The sequence below is a fragment of the Pseudopodoces humilis genome, chromosome 7 (assembly GCF_049639895.1).
Source record: "Pseudopodoces humilis isolate 2021_Gansu_Grassland_sample_001 chromosome 7, ASM4963989v1, whole genome shotgun sequence".
In the NCBI taxonomy this organism is placed as follows: Eukaryota; Metazoa; Chordata; class Aves; order Passeriformes; family Paridae; genus Pseudopodoces; species Pseudopodoces humilis.
The window spans coordinates 44,500,553-44,518,740 of NC_142206.1; the positions used below are offsets into that span (position 1 = coordinate 44,500,553).

Below are 18,188 nucleotides of genomic sequence, written 5' to 3' on the forward strand. Positions count from 1 at the left end.
GGCTCCTCGCTACGGCTTTATTGAGCCTTTGAAGTCGGGAGTGGTTTAGCCCCCCCAAGCGAAGGGCGAAGGAGGCGCGGAGCTAATAGCGAGTAATTCAGCTTTTGAGGTACGGCCGAGCAAATAGAAGGCACTGAGCAGCCAGGGGTGAGGGGCAAGCCAACTCCGAGGCATTTCGGTTCCTTTTTCTGTTTCCTCGACACATGGCATTGATCAGCTCCCTCTCCTCCGTCCCTCCTCAGCCCGTTTCTTAAAGTAACTCGCAGCAAAAGCTGCGCTGTGCGTTTTCATTACTAGTGTAGGAGTTTGAGGCAAATTCTCTTGGCACACCCCACATCCGACCGTGACGGCTGTATCGTATAGCTCAAGTGCTTCTCGGTATTAAATAGCTTTGTCTTTAAGTGGACTTGCCAGGACGAGGCAGAAGGCTGCTAGGGAGCTGGACGGCGGGGGAAGGGTTACTCCGAAACAAGCGCAGACAGCCCGGCACACACACACACACACACACACACACACACACACACACACACACACACACACACACACACACACACACACACACACACACACACACACAGACATACACACACTCTCATATGCACTGAGTGTACAGGAGAAATAGGAGGGTGGGGGGTGGAGTGGGTGTTGTTACCGCTTTAGGGCAAAAGGCGGTTTCTCCAGAGGTTTTTAAGTCTTTATGACTGATGATGAAAACCAGACAGAATACTGGAGGAGGTCCGTCTCTTCCCTGAGGGTTGGAGATTCTTTTATTCTGTGTTATATTTGTTGAATACTGGTACTGCGTATCTGAAAGTTCGCAAGGGAGGAAGGAGAGCAAAAGAAGGGGGTGGGGGAGGCGGGCTTGGCGGCGGCTGCACATGAAATATCGCCATGTTGGTGGAGAGCACGGCTGTAATTATTGCTAGCGAGGGCATCTCCCAGAACCGCCGCTCGGGGAGTTTTTCTGCTCACTTCCCGGCCTCTCTTCCGATCCGCTCCGATCCGCTCGGAGCGCCCCCGGAGCAGCGGTGCCGGGGCAGTCCCGCCGCGAAGGACGGCGATACCCGCACCTTCCCCTCCCGCAGCGCCGGCCCGGCGGGCTCAGAGTGAGGCAGGGCGGGGACCGGGCTCTGCGCAGCCCGTGCATCCCTCCGGCAGCGCCGCCCGCTTGCTTCCCATCGCTGAAAAAGGGGGAGAGGGCGAGTCCAAGCCGATAGAGCTCGCTAAATTGTCCTCAGCAACCTAGGGGTTAAAAGCAGCCGGGGGAGACGGGGGGGACGGGGAGGGAAATAAGGAAAGAAGAAAAAGAGAAAATCTAGCCTGACTTTGCCTCTTGGAAAGCTTTAGGTTGCAGCCCTGCCTTCCAAGCATTCTTTAAACTAGAAATGTGGGAGGGACTCCAGGAGAGAGAGATGGCTATCAACTGAATTCATTACTGTAAACATCTCCCTGGGGTGTCAGGCAGGGAGGAAAAAAAGGCACGACTTACATTAGCAGGGAATAGTGAGATGTGAGGCATCATTACTGCTAAGATCAGCCTGCAATCCCGGCTGGAGGCAGGCGCAGGACTTCGAGAGAGCCAGACACACACACACTCACACGTATACTCACATACATGTGTCCGATGCCTTCTCCGACTTACGAGGGTCCTGGGTCGCTGTGACTGCTCCTCATGTGATCCTTTCATCATTTCCAGAGGACAGAAAAAGACAAAAAAAAAAAAAAAAAAAAAGGCAAACAACCAAAAAAAAAAAACAACCCAGAAAGAAAGAAACCCCAAGACCAAGCGTAGCCGCGGTCCCCTCTCGTTTATATTTTTTACCGGAGAAGGAGGAACGGCGGGGGAAAGAGAGAGCGAACCGAGGAGAGAAAGTGCGTTGGGAATGCCAGAGCCGTGGGCTGCGCGCCGGAGGAGGAGGTGGCGGAGCAGGGGGTAGGACGATGCCGCCGCCTCGTAAGGGCGGAGGAAGGCGCGGGAGGCGCGGGGGTCGCTCGGAGCGGCGGCGGCCGGCGGGGAACGGGCCCGCGGGGCCGGCCGGGAGCGGCGCCGGGCGGAGGGCGGCGGCGGCCACCACCGAGGAGCGGCGGCGGCAAAGTTTTGGTGTGGGGGGCCAGAGGCGCGGAGGGGGATTACGATCGGTGCCGGCGAGGGATTCCCAGACACCGCCAGGTACAGTTGGGATTTCATTTCTCACTCTTTTCCTTTCTGGTAATTCTAGCCCCGGGCGATTTAAAGCCGCGGTGCCCTTTGCCTTCTCCCAGATGGCAAAGTTGAGGAGCCGGGCTCAGGCTGTGTCAGAAACACCGCCTTCGCCACGTTAGAGCCCCGTGTCGGCGGCGCCGGGCTCACACCAGTGGGGATTTATGAATGGCCGGCGGCAAGTGCTAGAGGGTGCCCGGGCTGCCCGTGAGTGCCGTGCGGAGCGGGACTCGGCGCTGGCAGCCGCAGGGAGCTCCCGGGTCCCCGGTGGCGTTTCACTGCGAGCCGGGAGGGTGCCGAGCCTGGCCCCCACCCCGTGGGGAGGGGAGAGCCGAGGACTACCCCTCCGGCAGGGGCACGGGCAGAGAGCCCGTGTGAGCAGCACCGGCGGCTCTGCTTGGGAGGTGGCTCGGGGAAACGGGACCTTTAGAGGTGAGCCTTACTCGGAAGAGGGAGTCGGCTTAGTTCGGCTCTGGCGAGTGCTAAGGAATCTACGGGGAGAGTCGGGAGCTGCGCCCGGCGGGAGGATCCGTCAGATCCCCATCAGCAGCTCCGGAGCGGGACTGGCGGTGAGTGGGTGGGGGCGAGGTTAAGAGAATCCGATCAAGACTTAGGAACACAAAGGAGCCGCTCAGAGACCTGACTGGGATCTGACAAAATAAGAATAAATACTTGGGGGGGGGGGGGGGGGGCTGGGTGCTTGGGGATGGTGTGTGAACAAAAAATAGGAGATCGCGAAAGGAAGTCAAGCAGCTGAAAAGACTGCTGTTGAATATGATATTAAACCCCATAAAAAAGATAAATAAACAATCAGTAAAGTTAAGAGAGTAAGATTCTCCACCTTCTTTTCAGAGTGGGAAGCAGTCAACAGGAGCTTTTAATTAATTTTAATGGAGGAAATCTGTTTTAAGGCTTACAATAAGCTAATAAATCCAAAGCACAAATCCGTGTAAATTCCTGCACTGTGTGTGGAAGGTACTGATTATACTTCTTCAGATACTGCTTTTTGCAATGCAGCGTTCAGCCAAATAGAAGGGGAGAGGTTCCTTAGATGAGGAGCAGGAAACCATACTAAAAGCAAGTCAGACCTCTCCCTCTCTACCTCCCTCTCCCTCTCTGATTCATTCCCTCCCCCCCTCCCCCGAAAGTCAGGGTGTGTGTTAAAGAGAGGTTTATTTACTGTAACTAACTTTACAGTGCTTGCAGTGAAATTAAGCCAGTTTAGAGCTTGAGATTGATCAGTGCTTGGGTTTAATGAACCAAACTAACCATGCAAAACCCCCCACAAATTTCCATGGACTTAATTCCTTGCTTCATTCACTGACATGGTCTTTATCCAAAGAAAGACCTTTATATATTTGTAGTTTAAGACAAAGCTAATGACTTGATTTTCAATATATGTATTTTTGGAAGGAGAAAAGTTCATCCTGGCATTTTTTTTCAAAACTCTTAAAAGGTACTGTACCTATATCTCTACCCACCCTTCTTTCCTTTCTTTGAAAGTGATGATATATGCAATGTTATCACTGAGACATAAACTTTGCATAATGAAAAAGATCTAAACATTGCATAATAAAAAAAGACATAACAGATGTGATTTCAAAGTCATTATTTCTATGTGACAAAAGTGATGTTAGAATTCTAGTGTTGGTCTTGTTTCTGAAAATTATGTGAGGAGAGATTTCAAGAAGCTATTTCAATGGTTGTTCTGTGTCCTGATATGGTAGCAAGGCAGATAAGAGAGTTCAGGCCTGGAGTACTGTAGGTAAAACAAGTCAGAGCACTGTGCAAATAGAGTGTCTATAAAACTAACTGTGACTAGAACAGTCATTTCCAAAGTCCAAGGCTTTAGCAAGGCTTTAGCAAGAAGTGGTGCTGGAATGCACCCAGGTTTCTTAAGAGTCGCTCCTCACACACAAGTATACCCTATATTTTGTATAAGGTGATGTTATCTGTGTTTGGCTTGGGGAAGTCTGGATCTAATTTGAGCCACTGTTACAAGTCACATTTATATCCTGGCCTGCTGGAGAGTTTGATTTAGGATGTAGACATATCTCCTTTGCGCAACCCTACACCCTTCCAGTTGGAATCTGCATTACATAGGCTATGCTTTCCTTCAAGAATCGAGAATGTGCTTGCATTCAACTGCTTAAAATAGCAGTATCTAAAGTGTGGGATGTCATTAGGGCTGACTTCCCTACCCTTCCTGCAGCAGAGAAGGAGAGACATAGTTTTAACAAGTGAAGAAAACAAAAAGGAGTCGAAACAAGTACAACTGTGAGGCTTTTCCGGCACTGAACTGTCTATTTAAAGGACTAGAAAGAAGGCACACTTAAGATAATACTTTCTTCAGAAAGGTGAGAGCTTTGTTTCTTAATCATTTCTGTTACCTCTTTAATCTCAAAAAGAGTTCATTTTTGTCTAGGATACTTTCATGTAACTTTCAGGCTTTCACTAGGCAGATTCAAATCCAGTCCATTAGTGACCTCTATCTGTGAAAAGGGTGTAGTCAATGGTGTTTTTTCCCTTCACCACAGTGGATTGGAAACACAGGCTATAGATTGTTTTAGTCTTTTACACCTGCAAATCACCTAGTTTATTAGGTTATCTATCTTATATTCATTGCAAACAATATGATTTTCTAGTGTTTTAAGCAGGAAAACAAAACTGAACTCCAGTTCCAAACATGAAAGTGTTTTCAGTGTTTCAGCTATTCCAGTGATAATATGATAAATATTTGCAAAAATTAGAAAAATAAGTAACCAGTGCTATTGAACATCAGTAATAAAGGAATTGCATTTATATTTGTCTGATGGTGTAATACTTACTCTAAAGCAGGCTAAACCTGTGTGCAATTTTATTGCCCCTTAGTGCTTACATAATTGAAACTTGAGAGAAACACTCAGATCAGATATTCTATGAGTAGAGTTTATAGTAGCAGGGTGTTTAAAAAATGTAAAAAACCAAAATAAATAAAAAAATCCAGTGCTGTCCATATTAAGAATACATGTCAGAGATCAAGGAAAAAAGGGTCTTTATAAAACAGATGGACTCTTTTAGTGGATTATTAAACCCAGCTTTCCAATACTAATTTGCCTCTTGTTTATATCCACAACTATATTCCATATTTTAGTTAGTGATTGTAAATGGCAGTTAAGGACTTGATCAGCAAAATCTTTGAGTAGATGAATACCACTGTTTGACATTTCTCAGATTGTAGTTGATTACCTCAGCGCTTGGTAATGTGATGTTTTTAGGTGTTTCCTTCCCTCCCCCTTGGGCAGTCTTTTTAGGAGTCTTTCTGCAAACCTTTTTAGTTATTTCCTCAAGAAACCAAAGGAGTTGGAACTTGCCCTAAAGGTATAAAAATTGGTTTTTATTTTATTTTTTTTAAACAAATATTTGTATTTTTTTCTCTTACTAAAAAAAAAAAGTAGAAAATAATAATATAGTAGAATAAGTTGTTATTTTTTTGAAAGACTAATTTAATATACACTGAAGATATGAGCTTCAGTTTCCCTACAGCTATGTGTAACCCACACCTTTCAAGTTACTGACTTCTTTTAAAGAAAAACAACCACAAAAAGATCATCATTAAAATGATGACATGTTTTATTCATTTATTTTAAACAAACCTAAACCTTAATCTGTCAATGATACTCAGGAAAGAAGTGTTTGAAATAAAAGCTCTACTCTGTTTAACAAATTATATTCTAATCACATCAAACAATATGCCCCAGGAATACTACAATTTAATCTGATATTTTCAGCCACGGGTGAAAGGTGTTGGGACCTTCTTATACCTTTCCTTTTTTATTAATTGATGATTTTCCCAGTTAACAGGTTGTTTGTTTGATTTTTTTCTGTCTTTGATTCCTTCTTTTGATGTGGCCCCTTGAACTGCATCAAAATTAAATACTAGCATGACTTAAAACAAATCCATCATGGTCTATTCAGCATTCCTGAAAACTTCATGATGCAGAGCAAGGTCTGTAAAGTTTCCCTTCTTAAAAGAAACAACTCTACCTAGAAACAGTCTTCTTTATATTTTACTTCAAGATATGACTATTTTATTTGGTTTGGGTTTTTTTTTGTAAACCTTTATAGCCAAGTTTAATGCAAGGATGTATTTAAAAAGGCATATGACACTGAAAATTGTTTATCATTCAAAGGTACTGTCTTCGAAATTGCTAAGTCCTTTCAGGAAAAAACCTAAATCTTTTGATATACAGGATCAGATCATCGCCAGATTTGGTCGTGAAAAGTGATGGCTTTACTTTGGCCTCAGGTGAGAGGTGACCGGCTTCCAACAGGCCCTGGTCAGTGCTTTGTAGGATCTGTCCCTTACTAAGCAGAATATTAGATGTCACAGATGATATTCTGGCCTGGATTTCAAGTCAACAGGCAATTTTCATAACTCTTAAACACCAGCTAACTATTCACAATATAAGTTATCATTGTAATTCGATGCAACGGTTTTGGATTAAAGATTGCAGTCAAAACATTTTGAAGTAAAATAATCTGTAGATTACTGTGATGGTCTGCACTGTGTTTTCAGAAATCCTGGCCCAGGCAGAGACATACCTTGAGCCACAGAATTCAGTACTTATTTCCCTTTATCATCATTTATTTTTGAATATATCACAGTGAAAAGGTTTGGAGGAAGTGACAGAAGTTCTGCTCTTTGGACAAAGTTCTTTATAGTGTCCAAGTTGTCATTGGTAATCTAATTATCTTAAAAATTTCATATAGATATCAAGCTGGTTCCTTCTTGATGTCTAAATTAAACTAAAACAATTCCAAAAAATATCTTCAGTCAAAATTTTCATGATTTTTTAAATGTCTGAGATCTTGTTGGAGCATTACAAACAAAAGATTTTGAAATTCCATATCTGATTTATAAGACATTCATTGTCATATACATCTGTGTTCAGGAAGGCCTGGGCAGGCTGATGCTACACACTTCTCTTGTGGTAAATACTGTAAAATATATGGAAGTACTACATGACCTCTTGAGAGCAGGGATGGTGAGATCTCTGGATGAAAAGCCTCAACAGCACCTCCCAAGAACAGAAATCAGTGCGCTGCAGTGTTACTCCCAGTTCTCACTAGCAGCCTTTGTCATTTCTTCACAAAACCAACAGGTCAAATTAAACTAAAGAGCAGAGCTTTTTCTTACAGTACTTGCAGTGCTGCACTAGCAGCTCCTACCTGGCCAAGCTGTTCCCCAGGAGTTAGCCAAGGGACACCATCTCTGGAAGGGTTGTCTGCGTGGGAAAGTGCTCCAGCAGCACATCCTGGGAGTGCTGGGGGGCTGTCGTGATGCTCAGGCACAGTCTTCCCTCTTCACAGGCTGCAGAGGACCGAAACATGGTCAAACTGCAGTCACAGGGTCATCAGCTGCAGACCTGTAGGTTCAGGGTACAAATATTTCTTTCTCTTAAGATTTCCTGTATGTTTTCCCTATAGAGGAAAAAGATGACCTTTACAATGTCATTGGAAGCTGACACCAAAAAATCATTTCAATCAATATCATACTCAAAGAACATGAGAAGTAATATGCAGTTTTGAAAAGGAAATATAGGTTATATATATGTACATGCACATATATACAGTTTTTGTATGTGTTACATATATAGGTGGCTGTGACTTTCTCATCATCTCCCTCAGACCTTCCAAAGTGTATATAATTAAAATTACTTCAAAATCAATTTTGTTGGTGAGCTTCAAATCAAATTAATCAATAAGAAAAAAGGTGTATTTTTATCCAGTGTGTTGGAAATTTCTATACAGGGTAAAAAAGCTGAGGTGCTCCCAAGAGGTGTTGCTCCTGAGGTCAATGGAAAGAGTCTGTAGCAAACTCATCTGTGCTTATGAAATACAGCTTCACAGCTGAAGAACTGTATTTAAAATTATTGTACTTGATTCCAGACTCAATCCTTCTCTCTTTCACTGGCAAGTTAATTTCACAGACACTCTTCTCATTATTAGGTATTACTCATGTGAGTAATGATTTAAATACCCAAAGTGATGTCATTTAGCTGTAATTGAAGATGATACAACCCCAACAGCATGTCTCTGGTTATCCTAATGTATATATGCTTTTAATAGCAGCTTCTTCACACATGTACAGGAAAACAAGCTATGTAGGTAAAAGTAATTTAATTTACTAGAATTGTGTCTTTACTAGGATTGTGTATGTGTTTGTCACAGGCACAAAGCCTATACTTCTGTAAAAACTATCTGTAGACAAGACATCGTGTGTGCATATCATTTCATGAATTATGATTTCAGTAAGTGAAGAAGTTTCAGTGAGCCTGTTTCATGCCTTAAATACTAACTGAAACCATGTCAGGTGTCTCTAAATGAAGGAGTATTTGTTAGCAGTGCCTTATAATTTCATTTGTGATCTAGGAAGTTTTTCCTAGGTGGTGCTTCTTGTGTCATTGAGAGATTTGCATCCAACTAAATGTACCCTATTTAACAGTCTTGTCCGTCTGGTTTCGCAGGCCATCTCACTGGATCATCTAGGTTTAGCCTTATTCTTATCTTTAACCACTTAGCTTTGGAGTTAGTCACAAATGCTCCAAGACTACACATTATTTCTTAAGCTATATCAGTTTATAACTTGCTCTTAAGTTTCATCATTTGTTATGTAAAATAAAAAAAAAAAAAACAAAAAAAAACCCCAACCAAACAAAAAAACCCCAAACCAATAAAAGCCGAAACATTCTGATACCTGAATTGATGTTATCTTAGATCTGGTGATTGTAGGACTCCAATGAAATATATTACTGTTCTATATTCATATTGCATCATCTTGTACAGATCCATTACTGCAAGCCCCCACCTTATTCATTGGAGAAGAGAAAGTGGAGACAGAAAAGACAGGAAAGACTAACCAACAGCTCACACTTTTCTCTCTAATATGCTCATAGCATTTTCTTTCTTAATTTAAACTTTTTCAATATTTTATCATTTAACTGCCCCCTGAAAATTTATTTCCAAAACCAAATAAGTAAACTAAGCAAATAAAACATGCTATTATCCAGCCTGATAAATTTCTCCTTCTTTAAAACAGATTTAGTTTTCTGAGAACAAATTTGCTCTCACTGAAGATGAGTATACAGTGAGGGACTGTTAAAATTTAACAGAACCTGATCACATACAGACAGTGATTCTCTCTATATTGCTAAATCCTGTGTATCAAATTGGTATATGCCTAACAGTGATTTTTGAAATAGCTCGTTCTGGCCCTGTGCCATGCTGCTCAGTGAAGAGCTGCCTCTTGAACAGTTCAACAGCAAATTGCAAAATGCAGTTTGCCAGTAGAAGCCTTTTTTTATTATTTGAGAAATTACTTTCACTGTAACAAGACTAACTTCAAAACCTTATTGTTTATCAGTAGTGCAGCAGAATTACAGTCTTCACTCATGGAGAGAAGTGTCTACTATTATAGCTGTGGAAATACTTAGGAAAGAAAGAAGCATAATGGACACCTCTCATTCTTTTAAGAATGTGCACTTTGAATGCCACAGACACAGCCAAGTCCCTTATAATTGCCTAGAGATGCCTAAACATCTGTGGCAGAGCATGACAGTAATGTTACTCTAGTTCCTTTATCCACGTTGAACCCTATAAAAATCTCCTTTTTAAAATCTTTTTTATTCATGTGGTATCGTGTATTTAAAATGATAAACATGGAAATACATGCATTTGGGGACACACACACACACAAAATACAGAAAAAAACCAACAAAAAGATATATTCAAGAGAATTAGAGTAACAAAAGATCATTTAACAAAATCTGCTTCCTCCTGAAGCTTAGTTAACATCTTCCTTTTTTATTATTTAACTAGGTAGTGGGGCAAAGACTGATACTGCAGAACTTTGAAATGTAAACTGTTATATGAGTTTTTCTAGCTTGTTTGGTTTTCTACTCTAGTACTTTCCCTCCACAGTTAATACAAGACAGTTTTCACAAGTATTACTCCATTCAATACAGTCTTAAGAAAAATGTTGAAATTTGATTTAATTTTAAATTCTGGATGCAGGGTTCTGTATCCTTTCTTGTGTGATAACTTAGAACCTTAGTTTTTAGTTATGTATAATTCCAGTAAAATTCTGTCATAGAAAACCAAATAACAATTAAAAAATACAACCAAAACCCACTAAAACAAACCCAAAAGCAAAATCAAAGGGCTCTCAAGCCCACAGTTCAGGAGCTGTGGAAATCTCAGAGCTAACAAGATGGTTGTTTTCTGTTCCACACTGGATAATTTTATCATTATCTATTTATCTTTATATTTAGTACCACATACAGGTTTGTCTGTTATCACAGAAGTCAAACGCTGAGCTCTGTTCTCAGATCAGCACAGTGGATCTTTATAAATCTGGAATAAATGAGATGTTAGAGTTGCTGCCAGCAGCTCTGGCAACAGAACTGTTGATCTGCCCAGATTCTCTTTCCTGCAAAAATGTCTTATCAGCAGATCCACACATCCTACATGGTGTGACTGTGGATTTGCAGATAAGAGGACAGAACGACTGAAAGTGGATAGATGGCATGATCATAAATAGGTCATGAGTTACCAAGTGTGGAGCTTGATCCTGAGTACCAGGAGAGGCAATTATAAATTTCAGAGCCCTTCAAAGGATAAGGAGGTCTCTAGGTACAAGAGTTTTAACTCTTCACCCTTCATTTGTCCAGAACTGAAAGTACATAAATCAGCCCGTATGAGCCGAGATGACTCTGAAATTCATAACCACTCATGTCGGTGACATTGATGGAAACTCTATTGAATCAAATGCATAGATATTCTAATTATGAACCTCTGATATTCAGAACTTCCCTTAGGCCATCAATATCTCACATGCAATCATATTTTACAAGCTGCTGAGTGACTGTCTGGTTATGCGTGCGCTGACCCAGAGAAGGCATCCTCTAGTATAGGCAACCAGCTGCAGAAAGATGATCCTTTCTGAGCACTAGGAGAGTAAACACTTCTAAATTTCAGATAACATCAGTGTCGGTTCGCAGGCTGCTTAAGTCTTGTGAAAAAACACTTGGCAATCTTGGGAAGGGGTGTTTAAATATAGCACTGTATATTGTCTTGTGTTGATTGATAGCCAATGCTTGTCGAAAGGCAAACTTTTTAACTCTTTCAGTGCCATGCTGAAAGATTATCTCCTATTTAATACAATAGGAAATAAAAAAAGACCTGGAACCTTGCTATGAAATTTACCTTCCCACTGTCTGGGGTACTTTAATTGACATGTGTTTGTATTCTGGTAGCAGCATTCTACTCTCCTATTTCTCTCTTTCACTGTCTCTACTTTTTAAATACATATGACAGCATAGGCTGAATCAGAATTTTTAGTTAGCTCTTCAGCTAAGAAGGATCTTTAAGCTGGAGTTCATCCTCTTATGTCTGTCATGTCAGGTGCATTGAGGACAAGTATCCTAAAGATACTATCAAAACTGAAATAATAATGCTCACAGAAGCTTTTATTTTCATTTAAATATTTCTCATGTAATTTTTGAAAGTTGAGTATTGAAGTCTTGTGCCAAGGAAAGATAAAAGCTTGAAAGGGAAAGTAACTAGAAAGTAGCTGAAAAATAGGATGGAAGTGAGTAATCAAAATTGTCCAGACCAAATGAAGTCCAGAGATAAGTTTATGTGCAACAGAAAATCAGAATTTTCTAGTGATCACAGTTTTAGCCACCTAAGGTGTTATTCATCTGAGAAGAAAATGACTGCCATGAGAGGGAGAAGCAGGACAGTGTACCTTCTAGGACAAGCTAAGATGGGACAAAAGGATCTGTTGCATTCCCCTAATTGTTTCTGTGGTGGGCATGGCATATTTGAATTATCACACAGTTAATGTTTTCTCAGAGTGTTATATCTAAATCAGAACCCTTGCTGTTTTTGTAGGTCTGTTGTTCTTTAGCCTATTCCCTATTAATATTATTCTGTGTTCTCATTTCTGTATCTTTAGAAACTATGCTATAGTTTGACTATAAGAAAATACAGAGTAAAGATGGGATGTATAAAGCAGTCAGTGAGAAACTAGTCTTAAATTTTCCTCTCAAGAATGGATTTATTCACAGAAAGTGTGTTTATGTGGATAAATCAAGGGGAAATAATTAATATTATTTGTTATTTAAAGTATATAATATAGATCCTGGCAGCTATTTTAGACATCCCATCTGAAAGAGATTAGAGATCCCTTATGTGACAAAAAAAAGATTGAATTAGGGGAGCAATGTGGACAGTGCCATGGGAGCAAATGGCACCAAAGCGGGTCTTTATTGCTGTTGTTTGTAAGAAACCTGATGGAGAAAATGTTCATTGTGTGCTGTAACATTTAGAATTGTGATGTTTTTTCTGCATCATCAGTGCATTCACGCTGTCCTGTTGATTAAATCACTGGCTAGGTCAAACATTGATCAAACTCTAGGCTGTGGTCTGCAGTATGCTTTTGCCTCTTGCAGCTGAAGGCAGGGCAGAGTTCAGCGCTGGCTTCTGCAGTCAGGGGATAAAAGTGGTGCAGACTGAGGACTAAACCAGCAGTGGCTGCAGAAACTCCCTGTGAGTGTACATATGGGAGGGCTGGCATTTCTCTTCCCCCAGGCACACCAAATGCCCACAATCAGCATTAGCACCAAGTCTGAGCCCTTTATATGAAGGAAGGAGATAATTCATGGTGAAGGCTATACTAAAGATATATGTCCTTGCTTTTTTAGTGAGGGTGTGTAATTTTTTTTACAGTGTCAGCCTTCTCCATGAGTATTGTGGTAGCAATAATATTTGGAGCACCATGTAATTCTAGTTATTTGCTTACTTATTATCTCACAGAAAGTCCAGTAAAGAATCTGACTAGAATTCAGATACTGTAACTGAAAAAGAGAAAAAAAAAAGCTCAGTGGAAAAATGGCACGGTATGAGTTAACATGTTAGCCCTTCATTCTTTCAGATCAAGCTTCCTGTGAGTAATAAAACACAAGGCAGATGAATTTGGCTGGTCTCAGTCAAGCCTCTCATGGATAGTTGCCCACACGGGAATAACTACTGCATAGATTAGCTCTGTGAATAGTTCCAGGACAGGTGTGGGACTGAACTGCTTCAGTGGAACTGTGCCAGGGAACTCGTGTGTGATGATTTGCTTGGTGGTATCTGCCTTCCCTTTTCCTGAGCACTAAAATTTAGCCAAACATGTTCTTAAATAATTGATTTTAGGAAATTGGAGAAAACTCAAATTTTGTCAAATTAGCAAATTCCCTATTAGACAATTCAGACAAATGAAGAACAAGTGGAAATAAAAATACCCTTACTAGGGTAAGAAATTAGTCAACATGTCATTCCTGACAACAGAAACAGTGTTACAGTTTCTGATTAATTTTTTCTAACAGTCTAAAAGAAATAACAAAAAAGTGCAATATTAAAAAAACTTACAAGGGGAGTAAATGACACAGGGTTTCTCTTGCTGAATACAAAATTTTTTCTTACTATTTGAAATTCAAGCATAGTCTTTGGTGATCTATATAAAGTGAAAGGTAGACTCTGGTAAACCTACCACTATTAACAGAGCCTTATTTTCCAGCCCTTGCCAGAAGTGAAAAGATTTGTTAGGTAAGGAAGACAAACTGCTCTTTGACCTCCACATGCTCTTCTTCCTCTGTTCTTACACAGCAGCCGTGAGCCTCAGACACACTGTACAAGTCCTCGTAAAAAGCACATTATCAGAAACAAACGCTACAGTATTTTTCTTGACATAAAGAGAGGGAATGTAAACATGAGATAGGAGGAAGAGTTAAGAACAGCATTTGATCACACGCAGATTCAGAAAGCTGCTTGATATTAGATGTGTAGTAGCACTTGTGTATATCAGGGCTCAAACAGCTGAATTATCCACAACATAAAACCGAAAACTTCTCTGTTGAGCTCCTTGTTAGAGCCATGACTGTAGGCCAGCCTTCCTTCTTAAACAATAAGGGGAAAGGATTGCAGTCTGGGAGCTGACACTGCTGTTTGTGCCCTGGCTTCCTCAGAATCAATAGAGGACCCTGCTCTTCAAATCTCTCACACAAAGTAAATATTTTTTTTCTTGATTTAACTGGAAATGCTTGGGCATGCAATTGCCTAAGGTCAGGTCTACAGCGCTGCTGTAGTTATTTGCCACACAGTTTGGAGTTTCAGAGTCATTTGTGCAGTAATTTATTGAGGCATCTATTTTATACTGCAGTTATGATCCTTATATCCATCTCATAGCAATTGCTGTGCCCATTGTGACTGACATGTTTTCCGTGACATTTTTAATGCACTCCACCATTGCTATAACTAATGTAGCTTGATTTTCACAGGCAAGTGACCATTTTGGGCATGCAATATGGCTCTAAAATATTTACCAGCCTAACTGTCATCCCCTTCTGCTACAGGACTACAGACATAATGGCTTTATCAATGCAACAGTGGACTTTTGCCACTTGCAGTAAATTTTGAACTATTCCATTTTAATGAATTAAATAATTTCTCCTGCTGCAGGAGCTCTCTATTGCGGGAGCAGGGAGGATAATGACAGAAATCCTCTATCAATTTTCCATTTTTAAATTTCAGTTAGGCTTATAGCTGTGCATATTCTGATGGTGGTGTTGTCTAAGAAAGATAAGAAAAGCATGAGGCAACTTCTGTAATGTTACTGGAGAAAATCCAGTATTGCTGCGTTGCAGTGAATATTTATCTCCAGAATTTACAGTAAGACTTTGCTAGCTGGTAACCAGTGATGTTTTCTCATTCAGGATTTAGTGGCCTCTTTCTGGTACAAATTTCAGTAGTTCCCCAGAGGCTGCTAATGTCTGATAATAAATGTGTCATTTCTTTAGTCATTGTTTCCTTTATAGAAACTAGTACAATATTTTGGAACTAGATATAAAACAAAGTGAATAATAATGAGCCACATTGCATTCTGTTCTATGTGATCTTATTCTGCTCATCACCGTATTAACCTAACGTCAATATGTAAAACTTTAGTGAAAGCTGCCATTCCAAAAGTGTTCTGTGATGTTCAATAAGATTACATGTCTTTATAGCATGCAGAGAATTATTAATACTCAACAACATGAGACCTGGTCAGTCAGAATTGAAAATCTTTAAATTCCCTTCTGATCATGAAATTCAGGGCAGTGGTTTGTACACACAGTAACTTATGGGTGCATCGATCATGCTTATAACCCCACTGACTTGATACACATGCACAGTCTAGATAAGGAATTAGCAAAATGACATCAAATGTGTTTCATATTCCAACTGCAAATAACAATGTTTTAAAAATTACTCCCAATGGATGGTTCTTCTAGAAATGATACATACAGCATCTCTCTCCCACCCTTGCTCTCTCCCTCTCCCTCACTTTGCCCTTCTGTTGTAACCTCTAGTGCTTAAAGCCCTAGACGTGCTGATACCTAGGTCTTCCCACCGAGATTAAAGGGTTGCATTTTCATCGTACTATGATTCCATCTATTTTAACATCTCTTATCAGAGAGGAAGGAGTCCACAGGTTCACTAATAGATATCAGTACAAAGCTGTCATTTTAAGCAGTGGGAAAATGAGATTAGAACTGATCTGACAAGAAAAAAATCTCCTCTTCCTTTCTCTCAGGTAATTACGCAAGTCGAATTCATGATCCCAGTGTATTTCTTGCTTTTCAAGCAATTTCCAGGAGGAAGAGTCTCCTTATTATAAATAAGTACTCGTGTTCTATAATTGCTGACAGTCATTTGGGGAACTTCTCCCTTAAATTAATTGCTATGCTGCAAATAAAATAATGGGAAATAAATAACATTATATCTCATATTCCTGCTCTTAAATAGAGTGGGATCTTTCTCATAACTTTTCACTGTTTAAGTCTTCTGATGATGTATCATTACCAACAGGGGAAAAGGAATTGTAAAACCTGAAATAGCAAAAACTAAAGTATGACTGGTCACACTTTCACCACAGATTTTTCTCCAGTATAAATATAAGTTTATTCTAAAATATGGAATTATTTTACATCTACATAAATGAAAATGAAGGGACTTAATCCTTGTTTAAAATCTTCCCCTATAGGATAAAACAGAAAGAAGATGAACATCTTTGTATCAGACCAATTGACAGGCAAAACATATTTGGAGCTGTAAAAAATCAGAAACACAGCATGTACAGACCTGAAATGTCTGAAGTAGAGAGTGCTTGTGGTTTATGAATCAATATACAGATAACAGTACACTGACAAATCAAATGGGCAGCTACAGTGATCTGCCTATTTGTGCATGCTACCTATATCCATAGTAGTTTAAAAAGCAATTGCAAAAATCCACAACACTTTTTAAAATACAATCAAAAGCACTATATTTAGTCCAAACAACATGTTCAAAAATTCATTTGTGTGTTAAATTCATGTGTGTTAAATTTTCATTAAATATACTAAGTAATAGAGACAAGTAAAAGAACCCACTGCTTTTTAATATAAACTAAAAAAATGTTATTCCACAAACAGCTAAATTTTCACACTGAGTAGAGCTTCTTGATTTATTTTGATGATTAGTATGCCATCCTGTAGAGAAGCTCCTACATGTGCTTAGTATGTATCACCATTTTGCTACATGAAGGGCCTGGGAGAATAATAAAAATAAACTGAACTAAACAATTGTCTGCTTCCAGCCCAAACATTAAAAATGCTACTACAATCAGATGATTCCTAATGAAACTGCAGCTTCAAAATATCTGACTTTTCTATATAAATAAATGAATTTGGAGTATAGGTGAAGGACATTGTAAGGCTTTCCATAAAGTACAACAAAAATCTGAAGAATACTGTAACAAAGAGACCATGACTGCAACATATGTATATATCACTTTTACAGATATCTCCAGGCAGGAATAGCTGACTTCTTGGGGCTTTGCTACAATTAACTCCACATTACTTTATTAAAAATTACTTGCTTAAAAACATTACTTACTCAACAGTATCTATGATTGCTTTATTTTTACCCAAAGCTTAAGAATCATGCACTTGTACCACAGTCATTTCATGCTAAAACAATAGAAGTTTTTTAAATTTCTCCCCTACCTTCCTGCTCTCTCCCAAAAGTGACTAAGATATTAGTGCTGTGAAATGCAGGCCTCTGTTTCATGCTGCATATGACATTGGCTCCTTCTGTTTCCAGTTAGATCAAAAAAAATTTGAGAAGCAGTCTCCACAGCTGAGGTGAAGTCCTTCAGAATTCTGCATACTTTCAATCCCAGTAAAAGTCGATAAGTTTTGAACATGATAACCATTTTGTAAGGTCTCCTCACATACCTAAATAAATTTCTTTCAGTGGAAATTTCTTCCAACTATTTCCATTGAAAGGACTAAGAAGAACTACCTTTATATTTTTAGCTTTTTTGGGAAAGATTAATTTCAAAACCTAGCGTGGCCTAAAATATAAATCTGAGACAGTTAGAAGTAAAAGCTGTTTTTGAAGATCAAGTTCTCTCATGGTGACTTTTTTTTTTTTTTTAATTTAAATTGCAGCAGTATTGCTTGCAAAGTCCAAAAAACAACAGCAATAAGTAATAAAAGCAATAAGAATGTTATTCATTCAGGCAGCAGGTAGTCTGGCATGCAATGAGAATTTAAGCAAAGACCAATCCCCCTTGGTAAATGTTGATGCGAATAATTAAATGAAATAGAGGCAAAATACAGTTTGTCGAAACCAGTTTCCTTCTAGAGACATGGGAGGAATTAATATTTATTTCAAGGGAAAGCTTTTTTGCATGTCTCCAACATCTTGGTTTGCACAACTTGTCTTTGCTAGAACTTCCCAAACTAATTTCCCTAATAAAGAATGTTAGAATAATTTTTTGTAATATGCAGTTTATCCAAGCAATTTCTCATATATATGTGAAATTTTCATTCCCAAGTGTTTCCTGAAGAGAAAATGCTGCAATATCATACTGGGC

General features: G+C 39.7%; 1 protein-coding gene and 1 long non-coding RNA gene across 6 annotated transcripts in view; one reads left to right on the forward strand and one right to left on the reverse strand.

Annotated features, from left to right (window-relative positions):
* Nucleotides 1-1,891, reverse strand: part of LOC148184018 (uncharacterized) — a 38,468-nt gene extending 36,577 nt beyond the window's left edge. The window contains exon 1 of the long non-coding RNA XR_015772916.1: nucleotides 1,612-1,891. This is a non-coding gene — a long non-coding RNA (uncharacterized LOC148184018). The remainder of the gene's footprint in view (nucleotides 1-1,611) is intronic.
* The window catches only part of FLRT2 (fibronectin leucine rich transmembrane protein 2), a 62,824-nt gene that overhangs the window by 2,716 nt on the left and 41,920 nt on the right, over nucleotides 1-18,188 (forward strand). The window contains exon 1 of one of the 5 annotated variants that reach the window (XM_014250013.2): nucleotides 2,071-2,170. The exons of 2 other annotated variants lie outside the window; for them this stretch is intronic. The gene's annotated coding sequence lies outside the window, so the exon portion shown is untranslated. Of the gene's footprint in view, nucleotides 1-2,070; nucleotides 2,171-2,369; nucleotides 2,633-2,653; nucleotides 2,770-18,188 lie in introns of those variants that run through there. 2 more of the 5 variants (XM_088057678.1, XM_088057677.1) reach the window with 2 other exon arrangements.